The following is a 20704-nucleotide window of genomic DNA, read 5'->3' as shown; positions in this document are numbered from 1 at the left end:
AGACTAAAACACAATCTCAAGACTAAAACACAATCTCAAGACTAAAACACAATCTCAAGACTAAGACACAATCTCAAAATAAAACACAATCTCAAGAATAAGACACAATCTCAAGATAAGACACAATTTCAAGATAAAACACAATCTCAAGATAAAACACAATCTCAAGATAAAACAATCTCAAGACTAAGACACAATCTCAAGACTAAAACACAATCTCAAGACTAAGACACAATCTCAAGAATAACACACAATCTCAAGATTAAGACACAATCTCAAGATAAACACAATCTCAAGATTAAGACACAATCTCAAGATAAGACACAATCTCAAGAATAAAACACAATCTCAAGATAAGACACAATCTCAAGATAAGACACAATCTCAAGAATAAGACACAATCTCAAGATAAGATACAAAAGAATAAAACAAAATCTCAAGACCAAGACACAACCTCAAGACCAAGACACAATCTCAAGAATAAAACACAATTTAAAAATAAGACACAATCTCAAGATAAAACACAATCTCAAGACTAAGACACAATCTCAAGATAAGACACAATTTCAAGATAAAACACAATCTCAAGATAAAACACAATCTCAAGATAAAACACAATCTCAAGATAAAACACAATCTCAAGACTAAGACACAATCTCAAGACTAAAACACAATCTCAAGACTAAGACACAATCTCAAGATAAAACACATTTTTCTCAAGATAAGACACAATTTCAAGACTAAAACACAATCTCAAGACTAAAACACAATCTCAAGACTAAAACACAATCTCAAGACTAAGACACAATCTCAAGATTAAGACACAATCTCAAGATAAAACAGAATCTCAAGACTAAGACACAATCTCAAGATAAGACACAATTTCAAGATAAAACACAATCTCAAGAATAAGACAAAATCTCAAGACTAAGACACAATCTCAAGATTAAGACACAATCTCAAGATAAAACAGAATCTCAAGACTAAGACACAATCTCAAGATAAGACACAATCTCAAGATAAAACACAATCTCAAGATAAAACACAATCTCAAAATAAAACACAATCTCAAGAATAAGACACAATCTCAAGATAAGACACAATTTCAAGATAAAACACAATCTCAAGATAAAACACAATCTCAAGATAAAACAATCTCAAGACTAAGACACAATCTCAAGACTAAAACACAATCTCAAGACTAAGACACAATCTCAAGATAAAACGCATTTTTCTCAAGATAGGACACAATTTCAAGATAAAACACAATCTCAAGATAAAACACAATCTCAAGATAAAACACAATCTCAAGAATAAGACACAATCTCAAGACCAAGACACAATCTCAAGACCAAGACACAATCTCAAGATAAAACACAATCTCACGACCAAGACACAATCTCAAGATTAAGACAAAATCTCAAGATAAAACACAATCTCAAGATAAAACACAATCTCAAAATAAAACACAATCTCAAGATAATACACAATCTCAAGATAAAACACAATCTCAAGATAAAACACAATCTCAAGATAAAACACAATCTCAAGATAAAACACAATCTCAAGACTAAGACACAATCTCAAGACTAAGACACAATCTCAATATAAAACACAATCTCAAGACTAAGACACAATCTCAAGAATAAGACACAATTTCAAGATTAAGACACAATCTCAAGATAAAATACAATCTCAAGACTAAGACACAATCTCAAGACTAAGACACAATCTCAAGAATAACACACAATATCAAGATTAAGACACAATCTCAAGATAAGACACAATCTCAAGATAAGACACAATCTCAAGACTAAATCACAATCTCAAGACTAAGACACAATCTCAAGAATAAGACACAATCTCAAGATTAAGACACAATCTCAAGATAAGACACAATCTCAAGATTAAGACACAATCTCAAGATAAGACACAATCTCAAGACTAAATCACAATCTCAAGACTAAGACACAATCTCAAGAATAAGACACGATCTCAAGATTAAGACACAATCTCAAGATAAGAAACAATCTTAAGATTAAGACACAATCTCAAGATAAGACACAATCTCAAGACTAAAACACAATCTCAAGACTTAGACACAATCTCAAGAATAAGACACAATCTCAAGATTAAGACACAATCTCAAGATAAGACACAATCTCAAGACTAAAACACAATCTCAAGAATAAGACACAATCTCAAGATAAAACACGATCTCAAGATAAAACACAATCTCAAGAATAAGACACAATCTCAAGACCAAGACACAATCTCAAGACCAAGACACAATCTCAAGATAAAACACAATCTCACGACCAAGACACAATCTCAAGATTAAGACAAAATCTCAAGATAAAACACAATCTCAAGATAAAACACAATCTCAAAATAAAACACAATCTCAAGATAATACACAATCTCAAGATAAAACACAATCTCAAGATAAAACACAATCTCAAGATAAAACACAATCTCAAGATAAAACACAATCTCAAGACTAAGACACAATCTCAAGACTAAGACACAATCTCAATATAAAACACAATCTCAAGACTAAGACACAATCTCAAGAATAAGACACAATTTCAAGATTAAGACACAATCTCAAGATAAAATACAATCTCAAGACTAAGACACAATCTCAAGACTAAGACACAATCTCAAGAATAACACACAATCTCAAGAATAACACACAATCTCAAGATAAAACACAATCTCAAGATTAAGACACAATCTCAAGATAAGACACAATCTCAAGAATAAAACACAATCTCAAGATAAGACACAATCTCAAGATAAGACACAATCTCAAGAATAAGACACAATCTCAAGATAAGATACAAAAGAGTAAGACAAAATCTCAAGACCAGGACACAACCTCAAGACCAAGACACAATCTCAAGATAAAACACAATCTCAAGATAAAACACAATCTCAAAATAAGACACAATCTCAAGATAAGACACAATCTCAAAATAAAACACAATCTCAAGATAAGACACAATCTCAAGACTAAGACACAATCTCAAGACTAAAACACAATCTCAAGACTAAGACACAATCTCAAGATTAAGACACAATCTCAAGACAAAGACACAATCTCAAGAATAACACACAATCTCAAGATTAAGACACAATTTCAAGATAAAACACAATCTCAAGATTAAGACACAATCTCAAGATAAGACACAATCTCAAGAATAAAACACAATCTCAAGAATAAAACACAATCTCAAGATAAGACACAATCTCAAGATAAGACACAATCTCAAGAATAAGACACAATCTCAAGATAAGATACAAAAGAATAAAACAAAATCTCAAGACCAAGACACAACCTCAAGACCAAGACACAATCTCAAGAATAAAACACAATTTAAAAATAAGACACAATTTCAAGATAAAACACAATCTCAAGATAAAACACAATCTCAAGATAAAACACAATCTCAAGATAAAACACAATCTCAAGATAAGACACAATTTCAAGATAAAACACAATCTCAAGATAAAACACAATCTCAAGATAAAACACAATCTCAAGATAAGACACAATCTCAAGACTAAGACACAATCTCAAGACTAAAACACAATCTCAAGACTAAGACACAATCTCAAGATAAAACGCATTTTTCTCAAGATAAGACACAATTTCAAGATAAAACACAATCTCAAGATAAAACACAATCTCAAGACTAAAACACAATCTCAAGACTAAAACACAATCTCAAGACTAAAACACAATCTCAAGACTAAGACACAATCTCAAGATTAAGACACAATCTCAAAATAAAACACAATCTCAAGATAAGACACAATTTCAAGATAAAACACAATCTCAAGATAAAACACAATCTCAAGATAAAACAATCTCAAGACTAAGACACAATCTCAAGACTAAAACACAATCTCAAGACTAAGACACAATCTCAAGAATAACACACAATCTCAAGATTAAGACACAATCTCAAGATAAGACACAATCTCAAGAATAAGACACAATCTCAAGATAAGACACAATCTCAAGATAAGACACAATCTCAAGAATAAGACACAATCTCAAGATAAGATACAAAAGAATAAAACAAAATCTCAAGACCAAGACACAACCTCAAGACCAAGACACAATCTCAAGAATAAAACACAATTTAAAAATAAGACACAATCTCAAGATAAAACACAATCTCAAGACTAAGACACAATCTCAAGATAAGACACAATTTCAAGATAAAACACAATCTCAAGATAAAACACAATCTCAAGATAAAACACAATCTCAAGATAAAACACAATCTCAAGATAAAACACAATCTCAAGACTAAGACACAATCTCAAGACTAAAACACAATCTCAAGACTAAGACACAATCTCAAGATAAAACACATTTTTCTCAAGATAAGACACAATTTCAAGACTAAAACACAATCTCAAGACTAAAACACAATCTCAAGACTAAAACACAATCTCAAGACTAAGACACAATCTCAAGATAAGACACAATTTCAAGATAAAACACAATCTCAAGAATAAGACAAAATCTCAAGACTAAGACACAATCTCAAGATTAAGACACAATCTCAAGATAAAACAGAATCTCAAGACTAAGACACAATCTCAAGATAAGACACAATCTCAAGATAAAACACAATCTCAAGATAAAACACAATCTCAAAATAAAACACAATCTCAAGAATAAGACACAATCTCAAGATAAGACACAATTTCAAGATAAAACACAATCTCAAGATAAAACACAATCTCAAGATAAAACAATCTCAAGACTAAGACACAATCTCAAGACTAAAACACAATCTCAAGACTAAGACACAATCTCAAGATAAAACGCATTTTTCTCAAGATAGGACACAATTTCAAGATAAAACACAATCTGAAGATAAAACACAATCTCAAGATAAAACAATCTCAAGACTAAAACACAATCTCAAGACTAAAACACAATCTCAAGACTAAGACACAGTCAAGAAATCATGGGAAGATGAAGACGTCGTCACTAGACTGAGATCAGGTTAGAATAAAGGTGTTTTCCTATAAACAACATTCATCCCTTATCCTACAGGACGGGTGATAGATATCTGATGGCTGGAAGTGTGATCGCTGGGACCCCAGTGATCACTAGAACGTAGGTCTATGTTTCCCCTGTGTAAATGGAGTGTCCGTGCACATGAGTGACCACCGCCCCACTCACTGTCTACCGGACGGAGACCTCCGAGTTGCTCCATTGTCTGTCCTAACCTTAGTGTAGCCGGGAAGGCGTACTCTGCAGTGAGAGGGCAGGGAGCAGGGCTATGTCTCCATTTGGAATGTCCGTACTGGACTTGGGATACAGTTTTAGCTTCGTCCATTTTCTGGGCAGTGAATGGAGCAGTGGTCACTCCTGTGAACTATCGCTCCATTCACACAGGGGACTCGGGGACCTGCCTTCCTGTAAACGCTGGGGTCCTAGCGCTCGCACCTCCAGCCATCAGACATGACACCATTTTGTTTGTGGGAAAACACCTTTTAGATTTGGAGGGTTCATTCTTTTAGATTGTAAGCTCCTAGGAGCAGGGCTTAAGATTTGGTGGAACCCTTAGGAAATGGTGGGATCCTCTCCTTAGCGTTAGGCGTCCTGGTAATAATTGATTGTGAACTGTCGGAGAGGATTCCTTTCGTTACATTGTAATGTAGACGTGTCACATTGTATTGGATGTTATAACCAGACTCTGCTTTATGTCAAGATGCAGTAGGTAGACGATCGATCTGATCCAGGGTGATCTCCGATCGCCACATATGGGGTCAGGAAGGAATTATTTTTCCCCTTAGAGACAGATCTCCGGGGGTTTTCTTCTCCTTCCTCTGGATCACTGGGTTGTGGCTCTTACCTCAGGACCTTACAATGAGAATTGTCCTTTGTGACAATCGCTGGACGGTCAGATTGACTGTCACCCGGAGTTTACACTCCCCAGGTCCTGAATTAAGAGCCACAACTCTCATCATTTAATAAAATAGAGAAAGTCATTCTTTTTATGACACTTCTGCTTATTGCTAAAACCATCGTCTCTGGTGTCGTTATTCTGCGGAATTCTTCCATAACTCGGGTGTAATATAATAGAGAAGAGGCGGCAGATTTATGTAGACCAGCGTTCCATAGACCAGTCTGAAACAAGTGTCTCGGAGTAAAGCGCGGCCACATTGCGTCATCTCTACCCCAGAAAGCGGACGTCATTCCACTGATAAATTCGCCCAGGATCATTGGTAACCCCCATATTTTAGGAACATCTGGAGCAGAACCCGGCCAGTCCTCACTCCAACATCCGCCACGTCCTGCAGTTTACAGTATTCAGCCAAGGATTGCCGCTTTTTTACCATAAAATACCGACCAGGGTAAATACGGGTGGTGGTTTTCTGGGGTGGCTTAACACAGAGTTTGATTTGAAGGCGGGAGCCCGAAGGAGAGCCACAGGGGCCAGGTTTGAGCAAAACATTTTTCAGCAAAAAACGTCTAATATGTGTAACGTCCGTGGCCGCGGCTCATCGTTCCTACTTACCCCCCGACGGCCGCGACTGCAGACTACCTAGTGCTGACCGACATCTCCTTCCTAGGAGACGCCAGTACTCACTGTCGCTGGTGGTCCCTTAGTGGTATCCTGTTCCCAGTGTTCCCGTTCCCTGCTACCTGTATCCTGTGTCCCGTGCTGCATTTGTCCCTGTGCCGTCTCTAGTGTTGGAGTTGTGTTGTGCCGTCTGTAACCCTGCTGTCGCTCACCACGTCTGTCGTCATCTGCCACGCCTGGTACCTCCTGCCACGTTTTGCATCACCTGCCGTCAAAGTACCATCTGTGCCTAAGCTGCTGCTACTGTCTGGACTACTACAAGTACCTGTGCGCTTGGACTTTGTATAGACTTATTACACTGTTGTTTGGCCAGCTGCTACTCGGCTACGGAGGTGCGTCCTAGTGGGTCCACACACCCACAGATCGTGACAATATGACTTCAACGTGTGTATATTTGTATTCATAAAACAGTTGTGTCTTACTGGAGATGTCTATGCTGGGGAATCCACACAATCTTCTCCTCTCTTTCTGGTTTATGGACAACATCCGAAATTTCCTCTAGCAGACACAACGTTATCTGAGGTCCTCACAGCTAATCTGTCCCGTGGTCACTGCCTTCACATTTGGAAGGAGAGGAAAGAGGCGATTGTCAAATCTGTAAGACGCCTGAAGACAAACGCAGACAAAAGACGCAAAGTTCCTTCATAGTAACGTCTGTTCTGCCAATGATGAACCTCCTGAGCTCAGCCGTGTCCTCCTCCCTGGCTTTATACCTGGAGTTGCGGCGGAGTGGTGGCGGCTACGGACCAGAAATCCATTGCGGTTTCCCAGCGCAGGTTTGGCTATTGTAGTAATAGGAGTAATGTAAGGAGCTTGCGGCAGGTAACAAAGATTTGGAGTTTATTTCACTTTGCAGTCATATCGCGGTTATTCCTCGATGCCTTTCCTGGTTATAATAATATTATTTGGACGATATTACGGACGATCGGTCAATGATCCAGGGACTGTATGCATATAGCAACATTTCACCCATAAGTCTCCCCTCCCCATACTAAAATTAACATCACACCGACACATAGCTCTCTTTTAAAGAGGGGTTGACCCGGGGGTCGGCCACAGCTTTATTAACACAATAAATGTAAATAACAAATTTACCAAATATAAAACGCAATGACCTTAACATAGGTCAATAACAACCTGTATGCCTGCCTAACCAAGGACATGTAGGTAAATCCCCTTTAATTACCGCCAGCAGGTTACCGTGTATTCCTCAACTACACGGCTCACCGACCCCCAACAATAATAGACCTTGCTCAACCCTATCCTGCAACCCTGACAGGAAAATATCCAGCCCAATCTCCGTTAGGTGCACCCCGTCTGGCAACAACAAACCTCTATTGTCACCCTCTAACTCCCGATGACGCACCACCACGTCCCGCGCTCCATGCCAAACCAACCTGGGAACAATTTCTGACCAGACCAAAACTACCCGGGGGAAAAAGCCGGCGAACCTTTCTAAATCTGACTGGATCAGTGAGATCAACTCCCCCAACCGAACCGAACACAGATCATTGCCTCCTAGATGAAACAGTAAAACAGTTTGAACCATGCGATGCCGGCTGATGTCGACCACTTCGAGCAGTGCCTGCAACCAGCGCAGGCCCCGGATGCCTCTCCAGTAGACTTCAGCACTTGCAAAGCCCAACGAACGTCCCCCAGGGCGTATGGCAGCCCTCCTCTCAGCCCAAAACACATAGGAGTGCCCGACTATCCACACCGCTGGTCTGGTACCTAAAATGAAAACTGAAATTAGTGCAAAATAAGGTCCGGTCAAACATAACCAGCAAAACAATCCGACTTCCATCTCCCTATGCGCCTCACAGCCTCATCCGATAACCCCAATTCGCTGGCCATCGCGGCCGCCCCAATATGGAACGAATGAGTGCCGTAATCCCCTGACGGTTGTCCAACCTGAACCAAAGCCTTCCGAAAAATAGCAGAAAACTGAAACCTAGTAAGCGGCCGCCCATCCGAGTGTGACAAAAATTGGACCCCGGAACTACGCACCCCCAAGAAAGCCGACATCACCGCCACCGGACAGGCCGGACCCGGGACTGCCCGAAGCACCACCCATCAACCCCGCTCAAACACATCCGTTTTAGAGTGATGGATCCGCAACCGATACCCCACCGAGGAGACTACGACGTCCTCCAAAAGCAAACCCCCCGGCCACGCCGCCCCCATCGGAACTAACTCCGAAATCCGCAAAGCCCTGAAAAAACACAACGAAAAAGCCACAGAAAACAAAACAGATTCGTATGGAGAAGAACACACCGACGGCAGCGCCGCTATAAGCTCCTGCAACAAATAAAAAGACACCGGCCGCCGCGACTCCCGCCTAGAAGCCATCTTCTTCCACCCCTTCAAGGCTTGCAAAATAAAAAAGGACTTAGTCACATCCGACCACCCCCTCAACTTAGAAAAGAAAGCCACCCTGGCCAGACGCCGCTGCGCCAACACCCCCGAAACCCCCCGCCCGCGCAAAGCCGTCAGATATTCCAGCGTCACCGTCATGCGCAGCACCGGATCCTCCCCAACCAGTCTATCTCCCACAGCGCTCAACCATTCCTTCCACGCATTACCGTAAGTGGCCCAAGTCGAGGGCGCCAGGGACGACCTCACCAAGGGCACTAGCTCCGATCCAGCATCCTCCACATGAACTCCGGGCAGCTGGCTCCCTCCAGCTCTACCTGCGGGCAAAGAGAGCGAAAAACCTGCCAACGAAAACGAGATAAAGCATCAGCAACAACTCTATGAACACCTGGAATATTCCGAGCACGATAACTGATATTACACTGCAAGCACCGCAACACCAAATGACGGAGCAAAGCCAACACTGGACCTGAGGAAGAAGTAAGGTGGTTAACAGCAAAAACAACACTCATATTATCCGACCAAAACACCACAGACCTGTTGGAGAGGCGCGCCCCCCACAATTCAACGGCGACCACTATGGGGAAAAGTTCCAACAGCGTCAAATTTCCGCACCAACCCTTGTCTTTCCAGGAATCAGGCCAAGCTTCCGCGCACCAGGCCGAACCCAGCAACGCCCCAAACCCTGCCGCGCCAGCCGCGTCCGTAAACAATTCCAAGTCCATGCTGGAAATGGAAGGCGCCCTCCAACACGTACGCCCATTGTAGTCCTCCAAGAAAGTGCGCCAGTTGCGCAGATCCGCCTTAACAGAACTAGAAATCCGAACATGATGAGAAAGCACCGAAGCACCCACCGTAGCTAAGGACAACCTCCTGGCAAACACTCGCCCCATGGGCATAATACGACCCGCAAAGACCAACAGACCTAACAACGATTGAATCTGCCGCAACTCCAACTTACGCGCAGCCATAGCCATGTCCAATGCAGCGCGCAATTTCACCACCTTCTCCACCGGGAGGCGAAAGACCATGGCAACCGAATCAATTTCAATACCCAGAAAACTCAATACCGTTACCGGCCCCTCCGTTTTTTCTTCAGAAAGGGGGGTCCCAAAGCGCTGGGCCAGAAACTGAAAGGACCTCAACAAAAACGGACACTGCCCCGAGGACCAAGGCCCCACAAACAATCGTCCAGATAATTAGTCACCGACCCAGAACCGGTGAGATACCGCACTGCCCATTCTAGAAATGAGCTGAACACCTCAAAATACGAACAAGAAATTGAACAACCCATCGGCAAACACATGTCATAATAGAAAAACCCTTCCAACGCACAGCCCAACAGGTGAAAACAATTCGCATGAACAGGCAACAAACGAAAAACGGATGCAATATCAGACTTGGCCATAAGGGCGCCCGCCCCCTCCCGGCACACCAATTCAACCGCCCGATCAAATGAAACATATGAGACCGTTCCCAAATCACTGTCAATCCCGTCGTTCACCGACCGCCCCTTGGGATGGGATAGATGGTGAAACAGCCGGAACTTTCCAGGCTCCTTCTTAGGAACCACCCCCAGGGGCGACACGCGAAGATTCGGGAAGGGCAATGCAGCAAATGGGCCGGCCATGCGGCCAAGCTCCACCTCCTGTTCCACCTTTTCCCTAATAACGGCTGGGAACTCCTCCGCCGACTTCAAATTTCTAGACATAACCGGGTCCGCCTGCGCCGTAAACGGAATAAAGAACCCAAAACAAAAACCCAATCTAAGCAGGGCGGCTTCCGCCATCTTGAGGTACCGGTCTAACCACGGGAGCATCGCGCACACGGCGCACCAGCGTCCTCCCCTCTACAAACACCCGCAGGGCGGGCAACTGTCGCCACCCGACGGGAGCACCTGACCGCCGCATGGGTACCTCCACAGGAGGAGCACTCATGCCGGAACTTACAAGAGGCATAGAATCTACAGTGTCCCACATTAAAGAGCCCACAGGCTCCTGCACGACGGACACCCCCAACCCCCCCGCCAACCCCGCCCCCACCGAAAGGAGAAGAGGCGGGGGCGGCGGGCTGAAAGGGGCGCTGTGCCATCATCTAGCGCAGCCAAACATCAGTCGCTTTTGTATCCCACCCCATCTCAGGCCTCTGCGCCAGACGCCGACGAAACTCCTCATCATATCGCCACCAGGCCGAGCCGCCGTGCGATTTATATGCACTAAAAATCGTATCCAGATACACAAATAACTGACCCGCACACGCTCCGGCCGAGCCTGACTAAACACCCCCCCTGAAATAGCAAAGGCCTGCACCCAATTATTAAAAGACCGCACGACCCTAGGCTTACTCAACACACCCCTTTCCAATCTACGCTCTTTATCCACCGTCGACGAATCAACCGACAAAAGGGACCAAATATCAATATACGCATTCTTCCCAAATTTCTCACGCACCTCATCAGACACATGAGCACCTAACGGAGACACGCTACAAAAATAAAAATCTCTGAAAGCGGGGACCGATGGAGTGGACATAGATGTGGACGCCTCCACCGTGGACCTCGCCCCTGCGGCCTGCGACGACAGTCCCACAGGCAACGATACGGCCCCAGCCACCAGAGATTGCACAGCAGACAATAAATCATTTGCAGACATGTTATCAGCATTCCAAGCCCTAAGGCAGGCATACTCACAGTGTCCAGCAGCTGACGCACCTCCTGGCGTGGACGGACCCACTTCAGCCGTTGTGGCAACCGGGACCACCGAAACCACCTCAGTCGTAGGGGGAGCAACCCCCGACGCTCCCACTGAGGAACGCCGACTCCGAGTCCCCCGTTCGGACGCAGCGCGAACACTACTGCGACCGCTCCTTGCAGCCTGCCAGCTATCCCGGGAGTTGTCGGACTATGAGGAGTCAGACGGAGACCGCCTATAACGGTGATGATGATGACGACGCCGATGCCTACTAGACCGACTGCGACCGGACACATGGCGCCGCCCTGACCCAGCCCTACTCGCACCATGCCTGCTATGGGACCGATCCCGGCATTCTCCTTGTACGCCCGCCACCGACACAGCTGCCCCCGCTGCCGGCCCAGGCAGCACATCAGCGGGAGGGGCCACCGCCTGACGTTCCACCCTCCTAGCCGACCGGCCCGAAAAGAAAAGCTCTGACCCGTCAAACGACCCATCTTCCCCCGACTCATCTACCCCCTCTTCCCCCTCCCCTACAAAACCCCCCACCTCCCATCCCTCTGAGGCAAATAGCAACGGCACGCTCCCTGCCGGGGAAGCAGCTGCAGAAATGGAGGCCGCCGCCAGGGCCTGTCCCACGAATCCCCCCCGTCCATAGGGCGGGGCCTAAGGCCCACCACACCCGTGGCTCCCCTGCATACCTGTGTCGGGTGAACCACATCACCCACAACGGCCGCCGACACTCCCGATCCTGGAAGCACCGGCGCCGGAGGAGGCGACATCACCGACGGGGGAGGGACCGGAATCAGCGCCGCGCTCGCAGCCCCCGCCACCGACCGCACCCCACCGTAAGTGGAGAGAGAGAGCCGGACCGGCGGACGAGAGGCCTGAGCCGAACACCGCCGCCCGGCAGGAGGAGCAGGAGCAGGCACAGCTGACTCCCTCAGCAGGGCCTGCAGCCAGTCGCTCCCTTCTGCGGTGATAGTGGTGCGCAGCGCCTGAAGGAGATGTGCATGATCCATGTCTGAGAAAATTTCTGACAAAGAGGCCCACTACAGGTAAGCAGCCCCTTATATAACCCCTTCCCATACACTAAAACCGCCCCCTCTCCTCCTCTAACTCCCCCCCTGCCTAAATGACTCACCCCTGTAACAGAGAGGGGGAGGGGAGCCAACTCCTCAGCCTCACTTAGTCCCTTCCCTGCAACAGTCCCTGGCTCAAAGGCTAAATGCCTGTGAGCCCCCATAGTATGGACAGTGATGTCAGTGGCTTCCCCAGTGCCGAAGTCCCAGAGCATAGCCTATACTAGCGCCATATATGGACAGTTTTGTCAGCAGCAGAGCTGGAATCCCAGGCAGAGTGCTAGAAGCGGCTCTGCCTTGGGACTTAAGGCTCTGGGCAAGCCCCTGACATCACTGTCCATATACGGACAGTGATGTCAGGGGCTCCTCCAACATAGGAATCCCCGGCCAAAGCATAGGCAACACTCTGGCTGGGGATTACACTCCTAGAGGGAACCCAATGGAGCTTTCTCCTGGTGTGGCATTATCTAAAGAGGGCACTGTGGCATTTTCTATGGTTGGCTGTCTGGCAGTATCTACAGAGGGCAATGTGGCATAATCTATGGGAGGCTGTCTGGCAGTATCTACAGACTGCACTGTGGCATTATCTATGGGTGGGTGTGTGGCTGAATCTGCAGAGGGCACTGTGGCATTATCTACGAGTGGGTGTGTGGCAGTATCTGCAGAGGGCACTGTGGTATTATCTGCGAGTGTGTGGCATTATCTACAAGGGGTGTGTGCAGCATTATCTACAAAGGGCACTGTGGCATTATATACGGGTGGGTGTGTGGCATTATCTACAAGGGGTGTGTGTGGCATTATCTACAAGGGGTGTGTGTGGCATTATCTACAGCGGGGCACTGTGGCATTATCTGCTATGGAATCCTTGGTTGCACAATTCCCAAAAGGCTGCTGGAGACTGTCGGGAGTAAGCGTGCGAATAAAACCGCAACCATAAATCCTTCACAACTCTGATGGACAGAGTCTAAGGCTACTCTGAGTTATTGGCCAGAGCCCACCGCAAGGCGGGATGCTTTATGCTGCAGAGAACCCAGGTTATTCTAACGGAGTTCAGTGTTGGATAAGGGGGGCAGTGCAGGCAATACCTGAACAGGTAACCAGACAGCCCGAGGGTAACAGAAAGTCCAAAATAGAGCGAGTGAACATCAGGTGCAGCAGAAGCCAGAACCAGCCAGATAATGTCTCCTGCTCTCTGTACCTTTACTCAAAATTAGCATAGTAGGTGCGGAGCGGGGGATGTAGCGGGGCAACGGGAGGGCCAAAAAATAAAAAATTACAGCGCTGGAATCAAGAGGACGCCAGGAACAAGGGGAGGAATGTGGTTTAAACAAAACGTGACAGTTCCTCATTAGGGCGAGCACCATGCAAATCAGTAAAGGGTAACTAAACGTTCCACAAACTTCTGACACGTCATAGTGACATGTCAGATGTTTTGATTGGAGGGGGTCTAAGCACTGAGACCCCCACCAATCGCTAAAACGATGCCGCAGTAGTGCTCCTGTGTGCGCTGAGCAGCTTCGTTTCTGTTCATCTTTTTCCGGAAAGCCGATGTATCGGAGTACGGGTTCATAGACTTTCTATTGAGTCCGTACTCCGGAAAAAGCCGAACACTTCTGCCGCTTAGTTTTAGCGATTGGTGGGGGTCTCAGTGCTCGGAACCCCTCCAATCAAAACTTCTGAAATGTCACTATGACTTGTCAGAAGTTTGTGGGACGTTTAGTTACCCTTTAAGAATTTACATAACATAACACAGAATGACAATCCCACCAACAAAATGGATGACATTCGTTTAAATATTGGAAACTTTATTAATATTTAACAATGGCATCCTTGATACCAAAAGACATTACAAGACCACATGACACCTGAACATTCCATGACATCGCGAGATCACATGACACCTGAACATTCCATGACATCACGGGATCACATGACACCTGTACACTCCATGACATCACAATGATGTACTTGGTGTATGAAGACCATAGACTATTGGACGGCTCATTTTTACATGAAGAGACTGAAGACCTGAGGAGAGCTCTCCACGTGACCAGCACCAAGAAAGGAAGAGAAGTCCTCCAGGTATGTAGGGAAGTTATACACCCGACATTTATGAGCTGACATATGTCCGTGCTGAGGAGGTTCCAGGATCTGAACTTTCTCTATGACCATATGACCGGTGTTTCATCTTCCAGTCCCGGAGTATTGGTTGATATCTACGTCTGCTATGAGCAGGAGAAGATTTGCTCCATATTTTGTGCCAATATCTGCCATAAGCAATGCTAAATATTTGGTCCATGAGGGGCCCCGCTCCCCCTGTGAAACCCCGCTAACTATTCTTGTCACTTATAAAAGTGGTGAAATGTGTGAAAAGCTGCAACTATGGCGCAAATATGGCGTGCACCATAATGTGACTTTTTATACGGCATAAAAGTGGCGTAGAGCATTTTATAAGTGTCCCTCACTGGATTATTCATGTCTATTATTGTGTATATCTGTAATTACATATGTATACTGGGTGATATGTATACTGGGTGATATGTATACTGGGTGATCTGTATACTGGGTGATATGTATACTGGGTGACATGTATACTGGGTGATATGTACACTGGGTGATATGTACACTGGATGATATGTATACTGGATGATATGTATACTGGGTGATATGTACACTGGGTGATATGTACACTGGGTGATATGTATACTGGATGATATGTACACTGGGTGATATGTATACTGGATGATATGTACACTGGGTGATATGTATTCTGGGTAATATGTACACTGGGTGATATGTATACTGGGTGATATGTATTCTGGGTAATATGTACACTGGGTGATATGTATACTGGGTGATATGTACACTGGGTGATATGTATACTGGATGATATGTACACTGGGTGATATGTGTTCTGGGTAATATGTACACTGGGTGATATGTATACTGGGTGATATGTATTCTGGGTAATATGTACACTGGGTGATATGTATACTGGGTGATATGTACACTGGGTGATATGTATACTGGATGATATGTATAATGGACGATATGTATTCTGGGTGATATGTATACTGGGTGATATGTACACTGGGTGATATGTATACTGAGTGATATGTATTCTGGGTGATATGTATACTGGGTGATATGTATTCTGGGTGATATGTACACTGGGTGATATGTATACTGGATGATATGTACACTGGGTGATATGTACACTGGGTGATATGTACTCTGGGTAATATGTACACTGGGTGATATGTATACTGGATGATATGTACACTGGGTGATATGTATACTGGGGGATATGTACACTGGGTGATATGTATACTGGGGGATATGTATACTGGGTGATATGTACACTGGGTGATATGTATACTGGGTGATATGTATACTGGGTGATATGTATACTGGGTGATATGTATACTGGATGATATGTATACTGGGTGATATGTATAATGGACGATATGTTTTCTGGGTGATATGTACACTGGGTGATATGTATACTGGGTGATATGTATTCTGGGTAATATGTACACTGGGTGATATGTATTCTGGGTGATATGTATACTGGATGATATGTACACTGGGTGATATGTATACTGGGTGATATGTATTCTGGGTAATATGTACACTGGGTGATATATATACTGGATGATATGTACACTGGGTGATATGTATACTGGGGGATATGTATACTGGGTGATATGTATACTGGGTGATAAGTATACTGAGTGATATGTATACTGGGTGATATGTATTCTGGGTGATATGTATACTGGGTGATATGTATACTGGGTGATATGTACACTGGGTGATATGTATTCTGGATGATATGTATACTGGGTGATATCTATACTGGGATATGTATACTGGGGGATATGTATACTGGGAGATATGTATACTGGATTATATGTACACTGGGGGATATGTATACTGGGAGATATGTATACTGGGTTATATGTATACTGGGAGATATGTATACTGGGTTATATGTATACTGGGTTATATGTATACTGTGTGATATGTATACTGGGGCATATGTAAACTGGGGGATATGTATACTGGATGATATGTATACTGGGTGATATGTAAACTGGGGGATATGTATACTGGGAGATATGTATATTGGGTGATATGTATACTGGGTGATATGTATATTGGGTGATATGTATACTGGGTGATATTTATACTGGGTGATATGTATACTGGGTGATATGTAAACTGGGGGATATGTATACTGGATGATATGTACACTGGGTTATATGTACACTGGGTTATATGTATACTGGGGATATGTATATTGGGTGATATGTATACTGGGTGATATGTATACTGGGTGATATGTATACTGGGTGATATGTATACTGGGTGATATGTATACTGGGTGATATGTATACTGGGTGATATGTATACTGGGTGATATGTACAGTGGAGGAAATAAGTATTTGATCCCTTGCTGATTTTGTAAGTTTGCCCACTGTCAAAGTCATGAACAGTCTAGAATTTTTAGGCTAGGTTAATTTTACCAGTGAGAGATAGATTATATAAAAAAAAACAACTGAAAATCACATTGTCAAAATTATATATATTTATTTGCATTGTGCACAGAGAAATAAGTATGTGACCCCCTACCAACCATTAAGAGTTCAGCCTCCTCCAGACCAGTTACACGCTCCAAATCAACTTGGTGCCTGCATTATAGACCGCTCTTACATGGTCACCTGTATAAGAGACTCCTGTCCACAGACTCAATGATCAGTCCGACTCTAACCTCTACAACATGGGCAAGACCAAAGAGCTTTCTAAGGATGTCAGGGACAAGATCATAGACCTACACAAGGCTGGAATGGGCTACAAAACCATAAGTAAGACGCTGGGTGAGAAGGAGACAAATGTTGGTGCAATAGTAAGAAAATGGAAGACATACAAAATGACTGTCAATCGACATTGATCTGGGGCTCCATGCAAAATCTCACCTCGTGGGGTATCCTTGATCCTGAGGAAGGTGAGAGCTCAGCCGAAAACTACACGGGGGGGGGACTTGTTAATGATCTCAAGGCAGCTGGGACCACAGTCACCAAGAAAACCATTGGTAACACATTACAATCCTGCAGTGCCCGCAAGGTCCCCCTGCTCAAGAAGGCACATGTACAGGCCCGTCTGAAGTTTGCAAATGAACGTCTGGATGATTCTGAGAGTGATTGGGAGAAGGTGCTGTGGTCAGATGAGACTAAAATGGATCTCTTTGGCATTAACTCAACTCGCCGTGTTTGGAGGAAGAGAAATGCTGCCTATGACCCAAAGAACACCGTCCCCACTGTCAAGCATGGAGGTGGAAACATTATGTTTTGGGGGTGTTTCTCTGCTAAGGGCACAGGACTACTTCACCGCATCAATGGGAGAATAGATGGAGCCATGTACCGTCAAATCCTGAGTGACAACCTCCTTCCCTCCACCAGGACATTAAAAATGGCTCGTGGCTGGGTCTTCCAGCACGACAATGACCCGAAACATACAGCCAAGGCAACAAAGGAGTGGCTCAAAAAGAAGCACATTAAGGCCATGGAGTGGCCTAGCCAGTCTCCAGACCTTAATCCCATCGAAAACTTATGGAGGGAGCTGAAGATCTGAGTTGCCAAGCGACAGCCTCAAAATCTTAATGATTTACAGATGATCTGCAAAGAGGAGTGGGCCAAAATTCCATCTAACATGTGTGCAAACCTCATCATCAACTACTAAAAACGTCTGACTGCTGTGCTTGCCAACAAGGGTTTTGCCACCAAGTATTAAGTCTTGTTTGCCAAAGGGATCAAATACTTATTTCTCTGTGCACAATGCAAATAAATATATATCATTTTGACAATGTGATTTTCTTTTTATTTTTTTATATAATCTATCTCTCACTGGTAAAATTAACCTAGCCTAAAAATTCTAGACTGTTCATGTCTTTGACAGTGGGCAAACTTACAAAATCAGCAAGGGATCAAATAATTATTTCCTTCACTGTATACTGGGTGATATGTATACTGGGTGATATGTATACTGGGTGATATGTATACCGGGTGATATGTATACTGGGTGATATGTATACTGGGGGATATGTACACTGGGGGATTGTAGCGAACATAAAACTGAATTGTATTATTTTTTCTTCTAGAACAGAAAACCTCATCAAATCAAAAGATAGAAGTAACAAATACATCAACTCAAGAATAAGATGTAAACTCAAGATTAATACAAATCTCAAGATAAGACACAATCTCAAGATAAAACACAATCTCAAGATTAAGATACAATCTCAAGATAAGACACAATCTCAAGACTAAAACACAATCTCAAAACTAAGACACAATCTCAAGACTAGGACACAATCTCAAGAATAAGACACAATCTCAAGAATAAGACACAATCTCAAGATAAGACACAATCTCAAGATAAAACACAATCTCAAAACTAAGACACAATCTCAAGACTAAGACACAATCTCAAGATAAGACACAATCTCAAGATAAAACACAATCTCAAGAATAAGACACAATCTCAAGATTAAGACACGATCTCAAGATAAGACACAATCTCAAGACTAAAACACAATCTCAAAACTAAGACACAATCTCAAGAATAAAACATAATCTCAAGATAAAACACAATCTCAAGATAGGACACAATCTCAAGACTAAGACACGATCTCAAGACTAAAACACAATCTCAAAACTAAGACACAATCTCAAGAATAAAACATAATCTCAAGATAAAACACAATCTCAAGATAGGACACAATCTCAAGACCAAGACACAATCTCAAGACCAAGACACAATCTCAATATAAAACACAATCTCAAGTCTAAAACACAATCTCAAGACTAAGACACAATCTCAAGAATAAGACACAATCTCAAGAATAAGACACAATCTCAAGATAAGACACAATCTCAAGATAAAACACAATCTCAAGAATAAGACACAATCTCAAAACTAAGACACAATCTCAAGAATAAGACACGATCTCAAGATAAAATACAATCTCAAGATAAGACACAATCTCAAGAATAAGACACAATCTCAAGAATAAGACACAATCTCAAGATAAGACTCAATCTCAAGATAAGACTCAATCTCAAGACTAAAACACAATCTCAAGACCAAGACACAAACTCAAGATAAAACACAATCTCAAGACCAAGACACAATTTTAAGATTAAGACACAATCTCAAGAATAAGACACAATCTAAAGAATAAGACACAATCTCAAGATACGACACAATCTCAAGACTAAAACACAATCTCAAGATTAAACACAATCTCAAGATAACACACAATCTCAAGACCAAGACACAATCTCAAGACCAAGACACAATCTCAAGAATAAGACGCAATCTCAAGATAAGACACAATCTCAAGATAAGACACAATCTCAAGATAAAACACAATCTCAAGATAAGACACAATCTCAATATAAAACACAAACTCAAGACCAAGACGCAATCTCAAGACCAAGACACAATCTCAAGATTAAGACACAATCTCAAGACCAAGACACAAACTCAAGATAAAACACAATCTCAAGACCAAGACAAAATTTTAAGACTAAGACACAATCTCAAGAATAAGACACAATCTCAAGAATAAGACACAATCTCAAGATGAGACACAATCTCAAGATAAAACACAATCTAAAGATAATACACAATCTCAAGAATAAGACACAATCTCAAGACTAAGACACAATCTCAAGAATAAAACAAAATCTCAAGATTAAGACACAATCTCAAGACTAAAACACAATCTCAAGATAAAACACAATCTCAAGATAAGACACAATCTCAAGATAAGACACAATCTCAAGAATAAGACACAATCTCAATATAAAACACAAACTCAAGACCAAGACACAATTTCAAGATAAGACACAATCTCAAGATAAGACACAATCTCAAG

The sequence above is a fragment of the Rhinoderma darwinii genome, chromosome 2 (assembly GCF_050947455.1).
Source record: "Rhinoderma darwinii isolate aRhiDar2 chromosome 2, aRhiDar2.hap1, whole genome shotgun sequence".
Taxonomy (NCBI): domain Eukaryota; kingdom Metazoa; phylum Chordata; class Amphibia; order Anura; family Rhinodermatidae; genus Rhinoderma; species Rhinoderma darwinii.
Note: the sequence above shows the minus strand (reverse complement) of the source record.